This window comes from Anthonomus grandis, chromosome 8, assembly GCF_022605725.1.
Source record: "Anthonomus grandis grandis chromosome 8, icAntGran1.3, whole genome shotgun sequence".
NCBI lineage: Eukaryota > Metazoa > Arthropoda > Insecta > Coleoptera > Curculionidae > Anthonomus > Anthonomus grandis.
This window is the reverse complement of record NC_065553.1, coordinates 21,267,965-21,280,572: the sequence shown is the minus strand read 5'-3', so window position 1 is coordinate 21,280,572 and position 12,608 is coordinate 21,267,965. Positions and strand designations below refer to the sequence as shown.

Here is a 12,608-nt window from a genome sequence, read left to right as displayed (position 1 = left end):
AAGCTACATATTATTTTCAAAAAGCTACAATTATTTTGAAAACATAATAATTAGTTGTTGAACTATAATAAAAAACAGATAGGTATTTTAATATAGCAAAATGATAATTTAATATTAAAAGTCATTTAATTGACAAAATTACTTTGCCAGGGGACATACCCTTCATTTACAAAATAATTCATGAAATTTTCTCTCACTTCTTTGGCATTTAAACTAAGTCGCATTATTTCCAGTGGTGCTAAATTTCCAAAATCCAAAGTTTCGTCACGCACATAAGATTGACCAACATTTGATATCAAACAGTTATGCAGAGCACATGCAGCTTTGACAACACAATCTATATTTATTAGTTCTAAATTAATAGCTGTATGAAAAAATCTAAAACGTGATGCTAATATTCCAAATACATTTTCAATGATACGCCGAGTTCTAGATAACCAATAATTGTACATTTTTTTTTGAATGCTAGTTAACTCACTTTATCTGAATGGTTTCATTCTTAATGGAAAAGCATCATCTGCTACAAAAACGTATGGAAGATATCTTTCATTTCCTACTGAAGATTCTTTAGAAAAGATTGGCTATTTTGGAGAACCCCTCCATCAGAAATTCTTCCCTTTGCGCCAAAATCAAACATTATTAGACGATATTGAGCATCAGCAATAGCAAGTAAGACCATACTGTGTTTTTTCTTGTAATTGTAAAAATACGAACCGCTACCAGCTCGGGGCAGAATCTTTACATGCTTACCATCTATGGCACCAAGGCAGTGCGGTAATTTCCAGGTTTTTTCAAAGTCATTGGCTATATTCTTCCAACACTTTGGGTTTGAGGAAACTAAAAAAAAAAATTAAAAAAACCAAAAATTAGGGAAGACCGTTATGATGTGTTTGGAAAAAATATATCTTTAAAATTGCGGGATATTCCAGATAACAATCAACGTTTATTAGCCGAAAAACTTATAAATGATGCTGTATTTTTAGCTGAAACAAGCCAGCTCACTTTTGGACACGCTGTCACGGCAGTATCACAGACTGTACCGATCTTGCAACAGCAAAATCTTCATATTTTTTACCACAGAAGAGATACCAAAGCGCTATAGGTTCTACTCCTTTTCTTATCCCCACAGAAACGGTTTGTGACAATGAATATCGAAATGATGACTCAAATCTTTCATTGGCGTCTTATGTAACGAATTTTTCTGCTTAGATTTACTTTAATTTAAAAAATGTACTTTGGTGTTGATAAGTATTCTTATTAAAATTCTAGTGTATTTGTTAAGAAGTTTACTACTTAAATCTAAAAGGAAATAAAAGTTATGTTTACATAAAATATAATTATTTTTCTTACCTTTAAATAATCTTTCTTTAGGACATCGAATATTCTCGACATGTTTCAGGAATAATCTTATTTAATGACTGAGGAGAAATAATAGTCGAAAATTTCATATCTTCATAGGATCTTCCCGTCGCAAGAAACCTTAGGGTTGCTGTTAATCTTTCATGTGGACTTATGGCTTCTCTCATGATGGTATCTTTCTTCTCAATAAAAGGAGTTACCAGGGATAGCAGTTTAAAATATGTTTCTTCATTTATCCGTAAATAATTATGCCAATCGGCAGGGTGAAACTTCAGTTGATTTAGAATACAGTAAATCCTCGATAGTCCGGACTAATAAAAACGACGGTGATCCGGATTAACGAAAAATTCGGATTACTGAAACATGATGTCTTTTTACATACATATATGTTTTTTATTAGGGAATATATGTATATAACTAAAAAATTGCCTACAAATATGTCATAAACAAGAAAAACATACAAATTAAAAGGATAAACTAAATTACATGTTTGCTATGTAGTAGGTACATAATAAAGCTAATTAAAAGTCTGTAATTTCTACTTGCTTTACTTTTTCTTGGTTTTTCATAAAAGCCATTTCTTTAAGTCTTTGAAGAACAAGAATATCATGCAATGGCACTCGATTTTCTTCAGCCCACTTTAAGCATAAATTGAAGCCCTTCACTGCTTCATCATTTTTGACTCCTTTCTCTCTCCCTTGATTTTCGTCATCTTCACATTCTTCGCTGCTGCTATAATGCATTTCGTTGCTTTCTATCTCATCTAATACCAAGTTGTCATCATTTTCAATCCAGTTATTCACTTCATTAGGATTTATCTCGTTTTCACTTAGTGTTTGGAGCATAGCCGAAACATCCGTTAAAGCTCGTAGCTTTTCCTGTAATTGCTTTAGCGAAATCAGATCATCGGCTTCGTATTCTAAATCATTACCAAAAACCGTTCCTTTTGGAATTACTTTTTCCCAACATTTTTGTAAAACCTCTACAGTAAGTTTTGACCATGCATTGCTCAGTAAGTATGTTGCAGTTTTGAGATTTAAGGTCTTTAATACCTGGATAACATTTTCTTCATTTTGTGATAAAATGTGCGCCAAAAGGCTCCTACGGTAAAACAATTTAGTCAACCTTATGGCATTTTGATCCATGGGTTGCAGCAATGTGCAATTTGGCGGAAGAAAGATTGTTTGGAAATGGCCATCCTCACTTCTCAGTTCTTCTGGCGATCCATGGCTTGAGGGGCATTGTCAATGATTAAACGAGCACGTTCAGTTAGATTTTGGCTTCTTAAATATCCTTTTACTTGCCTAATAAACGAATTATGAAACCACTCTTTAAATATTGCAGATGTCATCCAAGCATTGCAGGAATTTTTGTACTCTACGGGTATGGGTACATTTTTAAATGCTCTGAGATTTTTTGCTTTTCCAATTCAGGAGAGAGAATTCTCAATTTGTGAGAACCATCTCCATTTACACATGCCAGGAAAGTAACCCGCTCCTTACTTATTGTTCGTCCCGGTGCTATCTTTTCTTGAAAACGAACAATTGTTTTTTCCGGTAACATTTTCCAGTACAACGCTGATTCATCAGCATTGTAAACCTGCGTAGGAATTAAATTCAGGTCTTTCATTTTCTGTGCCAACATATTTTTAAAAGGCTCAACAGCAGTTTCGTCATTGGATAATTTCTCACCACAAATTTTTAAAGCTCTCAAACCATGTCTTTTTCTGAAATTTGCGATCCAACCTCGACTGGCTGCAAAATTCTCATTTCCATAAACATCGTTGTAGATTTGCTTTGCTTTGGCTGCTAAAATATCATATGATATGGGAATGTGTCTGGAACGTTGCCTGCAAAACCATTCGAACAATCGCTTTTCCATTCTGGGATATTTAGGTTTTCTTAGTGTTTTCCTAGCTTGTGGTACAACCGCTAATAAAACTAAAAATAAAATACAAAACATTAGTAAAAATAAAACGTCTTTATAAACCTTGGCACATAACTTTTAATGCTCAATTTGTTCTTTTTAATATCCGAAATTGTGAATGTGCCTACATCGTATTCACTAGCTAAGGCTTTTCCACTCACGCCACGTTCTAATCTGTTCAGTATATCAAGCTTTTGTTTTAAAGATAATGCTTTATGCTTTCGTCTTGGAGCCATATTCCCCAGAATTGGTGTAGGAAGGCCAGGACGCAATAAGTGTCGACTGTAATATCTATGTAACGTTAAAAACTAAACTTTAGCAAACTACCAATTAATTTAAACTTGTCGAAGCCTGCAAAACGGCTGAAAACAGCGCGATCCGGATTATCGCGTACAAGCGAATCCGGTCTATAACGTACATAATAGCGGCAAAATTCGTGTTCGGACTACTGAAGCATCCGGAGTAACGCATGTCCGCGTCCTTTTTTTAAGTACCAGCACGAACAGCGCGAGAGCAATTAGCGCGTCGTCTTCGTCCATTTTTACTTCTAAAAAAGTACGCTTGTATGGTGTGGAGTCGCAGAAGATTTGTGCAAGTGCACTTGCGCAAGCAGACTTGTCAAGTCTACATAAACGTCTATAGCCTACTTTAGGGTAAAGCGTGCCGATGTTTGTGCCCTTTACAATGAGCGCGACTAAGATAAAATTAGGTCATACACTCTTTAGGATGATTTTTTGATCTTCATACATAGACAAGTAGAATTTGCAAAAATCCAACAGTATTACGTAGGTAATACATTCAATCCAATTAAGGCGCGCAGAGGCCTCATACGGTTTCAAGTTGACCTGTCTCCGGCAATATCTTATATTAAATGCAAAAAAATAACGCCATAAAAAAAAAGTGAATTGAAAAACATAAATAATGAAGGGAACCGAAAAACAACACGAAGCCACGAGCCAAATGCCGCAGTCATTCGCCTCCACGTGCTGACTTCCACGAGCGGCTAAACTCTGGGACAGGTCACGGTATAGTCGACGGATGGGGCGGCGGGGCGCAGGGGCGGGGGCAGGGAGCGGCAACGGGGGCGACGACGACCCGAGGTGTGTGTGTGTATTTTGTAGCCAGCCCATTCGTATCCGTTCGCCGATCCGAACTGTTTTATTCAAACTTGTTACTTGTTAAACATTCTATTATTATTATTAAATTATTGTTAATATTATTATAAAATTTATTATTATTAAGTTATTGATGTGTGCATATATTTATATGGTCCAGATCCTGAAAAGTGCCAATCTGCAGTCCAGATTTTTGTAAGTACCCATTTTTTTAATCTATAATATCTGGATTTTTGTTTCCATTTTTGCAAAAAAATTAGTGGTACTTTAAGTCTCAATTTTTAAAATGTTTTTAACCTTCCTCAATGACATTGATAGAAATAGGAGATAGCATAAGATTCTAGGGGTGTGAATAAGGTTACAATTAAATTAGTAAATTCAATTAATTGCCTCACCTTGAATAACAATTCTTAGAAGGTATTACCACTTTTCCTAATATATAAAAAATGTATTAAAAAAAAATTCTTTAATGTAACTATATATGTATATATATATATATATATATATATATATATATATATATATATATATATATATATATATATATATTAATATTTAATGACGTCATAAGAGTCCAAAATATTCAAATAAAACTAACCACGACATTGATTTAGTAAAATTAAGTTAAAACCCATTAGTGGAAAAAGTGGATACAATATGCACTAGTTCGTGCACCGTTGCCACGTTTGAATTACTTTCCCCACGTTAACCTTCCAAATTAAAGGGAAACTTCGCTTATTCATCAAGGCCGGAACGATAAGGTCACAACTGTCTCAATTAATTGACAGTAATGACAGCTAAGTGACGTTTATGAATTACTTCTCCTAGCTCACAGGCTATTACGATTTTTTTATACAATACGTCCACTGTTCTGAATGTTCACTTTTTTATACCAATGGCACTCATCGGCCATTTTTAACTGTCATTTTGACGTGACAGTTTATCAAATCTATAAGCCCGCTTAAAAGAAGTGACAGTTTGATGTCAAGTTATACTCTTGGTGCTTTTTTAGTCAAGATGGCGTCCATCTGCCATTAAATCAAAAACAAAAATTGTAAAAACTAGGTCGCAACGCAAAAGTAAAAATAAGAATTTTCCTCACAGTTCGGGAGAAAAGGAAAATCGAGTTTTTGAAATATGTATTGTTCGTTTGTAATACATTTTCTCCCCTTAAAGCATTTTTTACTTGACCATTTTTTTGAGCGAATTTTCATGGAATTAAACTTTAAAATTTTTTTATGTCCCTATTATGAAACATAAAAAATATGGTAATTCTTAATGCTAATTTAATGCTCTACCATGGAGTAACTGTTTTTTAAATTTTTTTTTTGAAAATTTCAATTTTTCAGAATTTTCTGACTCAAAAATTGGCCTGTTTTTAAAAAATCCCTCATAACTCCTTTATTATGCAAATTAAAACAAAAAGGTGTTCTATCTTTTTTTTTTTAGACATCCTCACATAGAATTCAATGCAAAAGTAAAAAACATCAATTTTCCTCATAGTTCCAGAAAAAATCAGAAAAATATGAAAATCAAGAAGTTGTTAGTTTCTTGAATTTTCTCGAAAATGGTCATAAATAAAAATGCAAAATATTTTGCAAATGGTAGGTCTTATAAAGCCGAACAGTTTTTGTCAAGAAAATTTTTCTCTTAGCCCTAAAGATTTTTCAAAAAAAAATTAAAATTCTCTAAAAAGTGACTATTTTTTAGGGAATTTCCTTGATACTTCCTGTATACATACATACATTACCTGCAAATTTTGATCCAAAAATCGATTTCTCAAATATGCATTTTTCCGATTTGCAACAAAGATTTTTCTTATACTATTAATATATGAAATGTTAAAAGGATTTTTCAAAGTGATTTTCCGGACACAAAAATGAGCTTGTTTTAAAAAATCCCTCATAGCTCCTTTACTATGCATAGTAGAACAAAAAGGTATTCTAGCTTATCATTAGACACCTTTACATAGAATCGAATGCAAAAATAAAAACACTAATTTTCCTAATATTTCCAGAGAAAATTGGGTAAATATGGAAATCGGTTTTTTTGAATTTTCTCGAAAATGGCCATAGATAAAAATGTGAAATATTTTGCAAATAGTAGCTCTTTTTGAGCTAAACAACTTTTGTTAAAACAATTTTTCTCTAAGCCTCATAGAATTTCCAAAAAAAAACTCATTTTTTAGATTTCCCCTGCAAATTTAAGGCCAAAAATCCATTTTTTTAATGGGCATTTTTAACCATTTTACAGCACTTCAACAACAAACTTTCTCCCTTGAAACATTTTCCCATATTTTTTGAGTTAGAGTCAATTTTTACTACCCCCAGTATTATAAGCCACCTCTCGGGTCAGTTCTTCCCAAAAAACAAAAACAAAAATGTGTTTTCAAGGTCATGACGCCACATCCTGCCTAAGCCTACTTGACTTAATCTATAGTTTGTTTTGCTACTGATTTTTAAACCATTTAAAATTTTCCGAAAATCATTTAGTGTTACTTTTTCAACAACGAAAATAAAAAATTATGTTCTCATCATTAATACTTTGTAAAAACAGCGATGGCGCCCACCGGCTATTTTGAACTGTCACTTCTATTCGCTACAGTGACAATGACAAGTGACACTAATGACAGATTAATGGCTTTCCCGTTCTAGAAAGGGTCATTACGCCTGCTTGACGACCTTATCTAGTATGTTGCTGTAGGTTCTCGAAACCTACAAGATGGCGGTCAGTTGTTTTTGAAAACAATAATGTCACCCTTGTTTGTCTCAACCCCGTTAAAAAACCGAATTCCCATTATGACATTAAGGGGGCGGCAATAAACGGCAACACCGCATACGGGTTTAAGCGCAGAGAAGATCCAAAACCCGCGACCTACGTTTCGTATCGGGTTGTCGAGGTCGGCGCTCGCCGTAAAAAATCAGCCAAGGAGGCCACGTGGAGGCGAATGACTACGGCTAGATACCCGTGGCGTTTTACACGGAGAATTCCTATATGCCGAACGTTGGACAACGTGAAATCCCTTAGTCAGTCGCCTTTTAAAGCGGTTCGTGTTCATTGTTTTTTATTATTTTTTTTCGTTAATTATTTTTCAGAATAAGATTAGTTGTGCAAAGGTTGTCGAGATCGTTTTCGGCTGATAACCGGTAAATAGAATTTTCTAAAAAGTTATTTTTTTGTTTGATTTGATTAACAGCCCAAAGTAAATAATGGAAAACCACCAAATGGCCTTAAAGCTTCAGGTGCTTTTGTTCGAATAATAAACTCCTGGACAAAATTATCGCACCACTTGATTTTTAGAGATTTTTTTTTAATAAAGATAAAAAAATAAGCAAACTTATAAGCATTGTTAACTATGCATTATTAATTAACAAAAACAATTATATTCTATTTAACAAAACGAGATTTAAGTAACTAAATTCAATACAAGGAAAAGCATCGATTTTCACTAACTAATTTTGATACAAAAATAAAACAATAGACCCATAATGAATTCTTAATAACGTGTATTACCACCTCTAGCTGCAATGACCGCTTGAAGTCTTCGCAGCATTCCTCGTATAGTCCAGGACGATTAGGCTTTCTCTGCTGAAAAAATCCCATCTGGCTGAATTTTTTACCAGAGCTTCTTTTCGACATTACAAATCATCCCTCAAAAGTCCCCATGAATCCAAGTAGAGCTTTCTTTTTATGAGGGGGTCAAAGGTCACAAAAAACACTTGTTCACACACACACTGTTCAGTATGAAATTCTCCACAAAAAAGGTCTTATGCATTTTTTTCGTAGAGGTCATTTTTTTATAGAAATTTTAGTTTCAATGTTGGATATTGAAAAAATTGTAAAATATTGTATTTTTTCAATTTTTCAAGAAACAACCTTTCGTACAATTACAAAAGATTGTGTTTAATAAACCATCAGGAGCAGGTGGCAATAATGTTTGTATTGGCTGTAAATAATTATCAACCATGGTCCATCCCCAATCCAATGGATTCAAATTTTTACCAAGCCATTTCTGGACTTGATAATAAACACGACATAAATGTGATTGAGCTGCACTCGATGTCGGTGGTAACATTGAAAATTATTCCAACCTGGAACCTTTGATATAGAACGCCACTTCCCATACATCCATAACAAATCAACTTTGCGGATAAATGACAGGGGTCTTGAATCATCATAATCGAGATGATTTTCCATGGTATTTTGCTCAGCCCAGTGTTACCATAATGTTCAAAAACTTCAATTGGAATTTCAGCGGAGCCGCTGGGATGGTCATCAATCTTCCAATTGGATCACATTCCATCCACCTTCTATTTACATTGTTTGAGAAGTAAAATGCTGGTGTTGCACTGGACTTTAATATGAACGGTTGAGGATGGTGAATAGCAGCAACTTCATAGAGAAGTGTATCTTTATATGATGATGATAATCCCAAGCTTGATAATATGTCAAGAATACGCCTAGACCCGAATCTTCTATGTAGAAAAACTGATAAGCCAATTTGTAAACGCGATATGACGGATCGTGGTTGCACTGCTGACATAACGCAATGACTCAAAGCAGTACACTTTAATTTCAGTGGCTCCAGCTTTCCTTTTTTATTTTTTATGATAATTTGTTCAAATAAATATTGCAAACTTTCAGGAATATCTTCATTAATATTATCGAACATTTGATTTGTAGGAGGATAGTAATCGCTATTAATAGGTGTGGATTAAATATCTTCGCGAATGATTGCTGCAGCGGCCTTTAAAATTCTGAAACGTTCTTCTCTTTTATCTTATTTTCGATTTTCATACCAGGTTTTGTTCAAGATATCATGACGAACATCGGAGAAGCAAATCATAGTCGAACTTCGACTCTCCATGGTAATGGCGATTTTTTTACCGTACTTTTCAACGAGTTTTGATTTCACGGTAACATCGCCAGGAAAAAAATTTGTACATATCTTTTTAAATTCAGATAACGTGAATTGGCAGTCATCATTATTTTCGATGTAATGAAAAATTTCTTCCATTGCTGAAGAGATCCTCATATCTTGGGGTCTCCCATGCTTTTGGAATGATAAAGGTCGCGCGAAAGAGACGTAGTTGAATTAGACGTTATGATATTTCGCATTTACTGCTACTAAATCTTCTTCATAAATATTACGATTCTCAACTAGCCTACCAAGAGAATCATTAAGCTTTTGAGCTGTAGCAAGCACTGTCGATTTAAATGTCGATGTGGAGACCTGCTTGATTTTTCGCCGACGACTCATAGGAACTCGTCTTTCATGTTCTTCAGAACACTTCAATCCACAAAATAAACAATTTTTATCGAATTCAAGTTGCTCGCTCTCGGCAGAACGCATTCTTCGCCGAGGAGGGCTAGCAGTCGAGGTACTGGGGACAGCATCTCGCTCCCTTTTAGCCGCAGTAATACTACTTGCACGAGTATATTCCTTGCGACACACCACGTGTACTTTTATCGAATCGACACTCCGCAAAAATGCAATTTTTCCATCATTCCGCCCGATACTGGCGTCACGTAAGGTTTTAATACCGCGCTCGACACAAACAGTCGCTCCGTCTGACAGCGATGATTTGTCGCAAATTATGCAATTTTCGGCCATTTCTCGATAACTAGGTGAATAATATCACGAAAAAACTGTGAGAAAATATTCTGCACGTCTGTTTACAACTGAGAATAACAGAATACTGGTCTGAAGACTGGTCAAATGACGTGAATGTCCCACAGCTAGGTATACAGTGACGCACATACGACCATAGAAAAAAAGGGCCAGCTGTGCTCTAGGTCACAAGGGGGAATACCTAGAGCCCCTACCATAAATATTCAACGAGAAAACGATTTCAAAACACGTTTTGACTCGAATTTTATGATTTTTGACAGTTACGACACTTTGACCTCAATTTTCTGCAAATCGAAGGTCTCTACGAAAAAAATGCATAAGACCTTTTTTGTGGAGAATTTCATACTGAACAAAAAAAGTAATAGCTCATTTTATCGTAGGATTGATAGTTTCGACGATATTTGTAAAAAAGTGTTTTTTGTGACCTTTGACCCCCATAAAAAAAGCTCTACTTGGATTCATGGGGACTTTTGAGGGATGATTTGTAATGTCGAAAAGAAGCTGTGGTAAAAAATTCAGCCAGATGGGATTTTTTCAGCAGATTGATCTTCTTTTCGTCTAATAGTCCTGGACTAGTATCAAATTATGAAAACTTTCCTGCGGATGTTTTCTCACTCCTCACGAGCAGCATGTTCCATGATAAAGCATAAACATAGTTTTCGTCCAGTTCTGCTTTTTATACGAGAAAAGATATTATAACTGTTTTAACTGATATTTATTTTTATTTAAATTTTCTTGACAAAATAATTAGTGGTGCGATAATTTTGTCCAGGAGTTTATATCCGAGAGGGAGATTAAGGAATTTTTGGGCCATAATTCTAAAAACTTAAGTATTCTATCTCGCAGTCTAGTTTGCCTAAAGCAAATATTTTGTTTACACTAAAATGAAATATTGTTTTTTTATGTAGGTACGATTGATGCAATAACCTCACTTTTCACTCACCCTTTTGCGGTGGTGTGTAATTTACTGACCAAGAATAAAAGCGTGCTACCAAAGCTATTTACAGAGAGAAACTGTTCAAACTTAATATCTAATAGCAGTATATGTATGACAGCCTGCTACCAAAAAACAATTTGAAGTATCACCCCTCTAAGGGGTAGTTTGTATTTGTCAATGTCTAATAAAAACGTGCTACCGAAGCTATTTACCACCGGAAACTATTCAAAATCGATAACTGATGTTTTTTTTTTTTTTTTTTTTTTTTTTTTTTTTGGGTCGGTGGAGAAATTCTTTATGAACACTGGTTACGCGGCGCCGCCCCCAGTAGTGTGGGACTCAGTGTCGAGTCTGTCTCTTCCTATACCCACTAAAACTCCACCGCTGGGTGGTGCCTTGTGGCTCCCTACACTGCGGTCTGCTAAGAAGCAGTCCTATTGTGTCCCATATGTTTAGTCCCATAGGTTCAATTCTGTAGCTTCAAGGAAGTCCAGGATTGTGCCCAGTGGTAGATTTCTTATACCCTCTGGTGCGGGTTTCTCTTCCCCCAGGAATGTTGCCCTGGTTTGATTAAATGCTTCACAGAAGCACAGTATGTGAAGAGTTGTTTCGTCCTCCTCATTGCATCCCCTACATAGCGAGGTAACTGATTTCCCTAGCGTATGCAGGTGTTTCCTGCTGGGTGCATGGCCTGTAAGTAGCCCTGCGACCTTTCGCAGTTGTTGTCTGGAGAGGCCCAGTATGTTCTCACCCTTCTTGAAGGGTGGGCTGCCTATAAGTTGTTTGGATTGTTCCATCTTTGGCAGCTGCTCCCAGTAGAATTTGTTCTGGTTTGTTAGCCAGTTGCCGATTTCCCTCTTCCAGGTCTTATCGCTGACATAACATGTTGGTTCAGGGCCTACCAGGCTGTTGCTGGCTCCCTGGGTTGCAAGTTGGTTAGCCCTTCTTGCAGCCTTATTGTTGCCCATATTCTCTGCTAGGATTATCTCTGGCCTATTTTGCGCTTCGGCGAGGTTCCTGAGATCCTCCCAGCAGCTTTGCACAGTCCTTGACTTAGTCTCGAACTGTTGTAGTGCAAGTGTCGCAGCCTGGTCTCCTGTGAAAATTGCGAAGGTTTTGCCTCTTGGCAGCCCTTCTCTCATCAGTTGGACACAGGTTTGAATTCCTATTATGCTTGCCTGTAAATTTGTTGTTTCGAGGCCCAGGTTTAGCATAAGTTGTCTGCCCTGTTGTTCGTCCTCCACCATGCCCACAGCTACCCCGATCTTGGATCGTTTGGTTGCCGTGTGCCATACTGAGTAACCTCTTTGCCTGAGCCTGTTCGCTTCTGCGTCCAGTGGTCCCCTTTTTTCTTTGATGATAAAAGGTTTGTCTAGGTATGTGACCTTGGTTCTGTCTGTTCTTAGGGCCAGGCGCCCAAGGTCCTGTATTTTGTCAAATAGGGCATTGTGCCCATCTTTCGATAGGATTGTTGCGCCATTTGACAGCAGTCTTTTCGCCCCCGTTATAGCTTCAGCCCGTACCACTAAGTGTAGCGGGCTTAGTCCTATCAGGTTCTCTAGGGCAGCAGTCGGCGTTGTTGACATCGCTCCTGTTATGCCCAGACATGCTATTCGTTGTGTTTTGTTGAGTATCTGTA

At 36.2% G+C, this 12,608-nt stretch overlaps 1 protein-coding gene across 2 annotated transcripts in view; it reads left to right on the top strand.

Annotated features, from left to right (window-relative positions):
• Positions 1-4,408: 4,408 nt before the first annotated feature.
• The window catches only part of LOC126739678 (zinc finger protein 79-like), a 30,813-nt gene continuing 22,613 nt past the window's right edge, over positions 4,409-12,608 (top strand). The window contains exon 1 of one of the 2 annotated variants that reach the window (XM_050445465.1): positions 4,409-4,595. The gene's annotated coding sequence lies outside the window, so the exon portion shown is untranslated. Of the gene's footprint in view, positions 4,596-7,398; positions 7,547-12,608 lie in introns of those variants that run through there. The other variant, XM_050445466.1, reaches the window with a different exon arrangement.